We start from the raw sequence: 5,000 nt of genomic DNA on the forward strand, positions 1-5,000 counted from the left end.
TCACTTTCCCAAAATCTGGTCTACTAACATTTTTCTTATTGTCAACAAATCCTATTAAAAACAAAAAAAGACTCAAATGAACAATGACTTGATCCACTAACGAGTATTGTGTGTGTACCCAAAGCCTGATATGTCCTCTTCCTTTGTGCCAAAGAGCTCCATTGTTGTCCAAATACTATTAAAACCACATCAGTGAGACACTCTGTTGCTCTGAGTGACAAGTTCCTTCATACCATGATCACACACACTCTAGTTTATGGGACTCAGTCGAAAATACACTGTCCTGCTCGCCTCAAAATACTATTTTATGTAATAATAATATACAAAATACTAGAGCAGCTGAAAATAGGTCCCTACAAATGGGACCTTTTCCTCCTACTGGCCTCGTGGGACTGTCCCGATCTGGCGAGCTCCAGTTCTCAGTCTGGCATCTTGAGATTAGAGAACATTTGGAGCCGACCGACCAATCAGCGTTGAGTTTTGAGGCGGGTTTAGGTGGTGAGGCCACGAGAAGCGACTGTTCAGTCTAAACCAGTGGCTCTCAACCCTTTTTTTCCAGTAATGTACCCCATTTGAACAGTTTTTTTTAAGCCATGTAGCAGCATGTAACCAGCGCAAAATAATTTTTGTCGGCGATAGATTTACTAAACAACAGCCTTGTACCTGGAAAACATTTAAATGCTAGTGGGAAAAGGTGGAAAAAGAAGGAAGAAAGAAGGAAGGAAGGCAAGAAGAGGTCAAAACAAACGACAAAACCTTCAGAAGAAGGTGACAAACTGCAAAAACAGCAACAAGAAAAAGACAGGAGAAGGAACTACAGCCTTGGAACTGAAAAACATTTAGCAAAAAATCTCACGTACCCCCTGCAGTCCTCCAGAGTACCCCTAGAGGGACACGTACCCCCTGCAGTCCTCCAGAGTACCCCTAGAGGGACACGTGCACCCCTGCAGTCCTCCAGAGTACCCCTAGAGGGACACGTACCCCCTGCAGTCCTCCAGAGTACCCCTAGAGGGACACGTACCCCCTGCAGTCCTCCAGAGGACCCCTAGAGGGACACGTACCCCCTGCAGTCCTCCAGAGTACCCCTAGAGGGACACGTACCCCCTGCAGTCCTCCAGAGTACCCCTAGAGGGACACGTACCCCCTGCAGTCCTCCAGAGGACCCCTAGAGGGACACGTACCCCCTACAGTCCTCCAGAGGACCCCTAGAGGGACACGTACCCCCTGCAGTCCTCCAGAGTACCCCTAGAGGGACACGTACTCCCTACAGTCCTCCAGAGGACCCCTAGAGGGACACGTACCCCCTGCAGTCCTCCAGAGTACCCCTAGAGGGACACGTACTCCCATTTGAGAAACACTGGTCTAAACAACGTGGAGGCTTCCACGGAGGAGATGAGCGTAGCTATCGCAGCAAGTTTTATCTGAATTAGAAAGTAGTCCTGGAGGCTTTTCTCCCAGAGTCTGATCTGATTGGTTGATTTGGCTCGTCTGTCACCAACTATAGGTGGTGATAGACAGATGGTTTATCCAATCAGCTAACCAGGATTTTCGCCCCCTTCACAGAAGTTCTCCAACAGAAAGTTCCCAGATGGATATGCCGAGCTAAGGCGAAGAGATCCATGTGTGTTAATGTTCGCTGGTCACGTTTCCTTTTTCATTCCCTTTTTTAGGCGACGAGGATTCCTTTTCCTGTGGCTCAGCATGAGTCTGATCCTCCGTTATGAATTAAAGGGCAGTGACGATGATCTGGTTTTCAATTGTTAATTGAAAATTATTTAAATTTAATATATAAAAAGTTTTATAGTACTTTTCCTATAGGGAACATTTAAAAAGTAGCTCTACATTTAACGCTAGCTAGCTAACGGTAGACTACAGAGAGAGGGGGATATTTTAAGTCTTTTTCGGAGCGACAGAGGGAAAATATTTCAGTCGACACATTAAGTGGAACTGAAATGAGGAACCAAAATGTGCGTTCTAATCCGGTCCGATTCCTACCGGGTGTGTAGGAACCGGTTCCATAGCAGAACCAGGTTTCGGTACCCAACCCTATGCTGTATGTCCCTCTCAGCCATTAGAGTTTTTGGAAATAGTGAAACGACAGGGAAGCCTCGTTGGACTTCTCGTCCAATGTAAACACAGATCACTAACGATGATCAGTCAGATTATCGGCAGAGGTCATTTTACCCCAATCAGGACACATTTATGAATGAAAACACGGATTTTAGCTAATAAAATACTTAAAATACTACACCGTGTACCTTTAAAAGTGAGATTGAAAATTATGTTTTGGGGGAGTTGTTTAATTCAGGGGTCTTCAACGTTTTTTAAGCCAAGGGCCCCTTAACTGAAATAGAGATGGATCAGGGACCCCCTACTACATTTATTGTATAAAATGAAGTTGCATATTAATCTGGTCCTACAATAACTTTCAGGGCAGCCTAAAGCCTTTATAGATACCTGTTTTTGCATAGAATACTAAACTATTCAAATAAGCCTAATAATTGTTGGCATGATTTTATAAATCATGTTTTAATGTTAAACACGTGGAACAGTCAGTCCTTTTGGGATGAACTGTATCTGTGGATGGTTACCTTAGTAACTACATTATAGGCCAGTAAGCCTATCATCAGTGGGGATTTATATTTGCTAATAATATGTTGGAATCAACCATATAAAACAATGGTTTTGGAATTTATAGAGTGTGGTCTAGACCTACTCTATCTGTAAAGCTGTCTCGAGATAACTCTATTATGATTTGATACTATGAATAAAATTGAATTGAAATTGAATTGAATCATGTTAAAACGTTTACATTTTGAGAAAAACTTTCAAAAATTAACAATGATATGGAGGCCCCCTCTTGCAGTGACTCTGAGGACCCCGTCAGGGGTCCTGGACTTGAAGACCCCTGGTTTAATTTGACCAATTTGCTGTCAGCGCCTCAACCCCTTGGTCTTCTGTCCCTTTAGTAGCTCTTCTGGAGCTTTCGGTCTTCCTCGGAAGATGGGAGTTTCTCAGTTGTGTGGAGTTGTTGTTCAAATATTTTAGTTTAAAGCTCCAGAACGGCTACTTATTCCTGTCTCCTGCTGCAGTTTTATTTATGATTTTATTTTTCCCGGTGTCAGGAGTGAACTTTAGATCCCTGCGTTTAAGTTAAAATAGAAGAGAAGTCCTTAAAATGCTTAGAATTTAAATAATACAATCGATTGAAATGATCTAAAGCTCAAGAAACCGCTACTTAACTCTCGCGTTGGCTTCCCCGTCGACTGTGATGTGATTTTTTGACACTTTTGTCACTTTTATTTGAAGTTTCTGTCATATTTTTCCAAGTTTTTTGTCACTTTTTTGACATTTTTTTCCTTCGTACATTTTTCAACGTTCTATTATTAATTTTTCTTTACATGCTATAAAATTGTAGCCCACCCCACATCCAGATTTTGGGTCTAGGAACTCACCATTGGTCAGGGTTCAATCCGAGTTGTCTTTCAAATTCTCTCTGCTCCAATAGGATAGCGCTCCAACCAATCAGAGCAGAGCTAGCTGATTGATTAAACTTTAAACTCCGAACACATCTTCCTTTTTTAAGAAGGACTTCAGTGTCGTTCTTTGTTCTTTTCTCAAAGAAAAGCTGAACTCCAAGTCTCCCAGAAGACCTCTGTTCACCAGCAGCAGCAGCCATAAGCCCCGCCCACCCACTCTATCCTCCTGAGAACCGAGGAAAATTTTGTTTTTCCTAATCAGATTTTTTTGTGATTCCATACCTGTTTAAGGTTAAAAAAACATTTTTTTATTTTTATTTATTTAAAGAATGTCCACTGTAGTGGACAACAGGATCATTTGAGTACGAAAAAAGACAAATGTGGTAGATGTGGAGTCATTATTTACATGAAGATAGTCCTGATGTCCACTATAATTGACATTCATAAAATGCCAATTTTTCAAAAGATACATAATGTAGTTTCTATCAGAACTCAATATATGATTCTTAACACCTTAATGAACAAGAAAATATATGATTATCATAGTAACAAAACCACAGACAAACAATATTTGACTCATCTCTTATATTTACATAAAATGTGCTTATGTTCCTATGCCGTCCATTTTGGATTGAAAGAAAGAGGCGGTTCCCGGCCTCCCAGCCAATCAAATAACACATCACTGAAAAGCCCAGGATGTCCTCTGTACAGTACAGCAGGAATTAAGAGACTTGCACAAACGATTCCAAGGAGAGGAATGAAACTCAAATGTCCACCACAGTGGACATAAGTCAATGGGCTGGGTCTCAGGAGGCTATACACCATGTGATTGGTCCAGCCAGAGTTTGGTTTTTCCAGCTCATAAGCCAACGGAGAGTTGCTAGATGACCCTGGCTGCAAATTACATTTGCTGCCGCTATGGTGGTCTGGATTTCTAGGCTATGTTTTGATACTTTTGTCAATATTTTTCTGCGCTTTTTTGACCTTTTTTTTTTTTGTCACTTTTCCTGGTGTTTTTGAAGATTATCCTGGTGTTTTTGAAGATTATCCTGGTGTTTTTGAAGATTATCCTGGTGTTTTTGAAGATTATCCTGGTGTTTTTGAAGATTATCCTGGTGTTTTTGAAGATTATCCTGGTGTTTTTGAAGATTATCCTGGTGTTTTTGCCACTTTTTTCTGCTGTTTTGACTGTTTTTTCATACGTTCTTCAAAGTTCTATTATAAATTTTTCATTATATTACATTATTACATGCTATAAAATTGAATTAAAAACACCCGCATTCAATAAAAGTAGTGAATTGATCATTTATTTAACTTATGAAGAGCGCCGTAGGGAACCATCCACGTTATTTTGTTTTGACAATTTAGTTGAAAGAAACCCCAAATTTCTGATACAGAAACTTTCTGAAAAAGCGATTTGCCCCGAGGACACCAGGAGGGATTGAGGGACTTTGTGGTGGGATTGTTTTGTCAGCTCAATATCTGAGACATTTTTAATATTTACATCTTCAGGTGGATGAA

The 5,000-nt window shown here is 40.8% G+C and overlaps 2 long non-coding RNA genes across 2 annotated transcripts in view; one reads left to right on the forward strand and one right to left on the reverse strand.

Moving 5' to 3' along the window:
* Window positions 1–203, forward strand: part of LOC114554116 (uncharacterized) — a 770-nt gene extending 567 nt beyond the window's left edge. The window contains exon 2 of the long non-coding RNA XR_003692390.1: window positions 1–203. This exon is cut by the window's left edge and continues 296 nt beyond it. This is a non-coding gene — a long non-coding RNA (uncharacterized LOC114554116).
* Window positions 1–1,440, reverse strand: part of LOC114554115 (uncharacterized) — a 22,786-nt gene extending 21,346 nt beyond the window's left edge. The window contains exon 1 of the long non-coding RNA XR_003692389.1: window positions 1,369–1,440. This is a non-coding gene — a long non-coding RNA (uncharacterized LOC114554115). The remainder of the gene's footprint in view (window positions 1–1,368) is intronic.
* Between the last annotated feature and the right edge of the window lie 3,560 nt (window positions 1,441–5,000).

Source organism: Perca flavescens, chromosome 4 (genome assembly GCF_004354835.1).
Source record: "Perca flavescens isolate YP-PL-M2 chromosome 4, PFLA_1.0, whole genome shotgun sequence".
Taxonomy (NCBI): domain Eukaryota; kingdom Metazoa; phylum Chordata; class Actinopteri; order Perciformes; family Percidae; genus Perca; species Perca flavescens.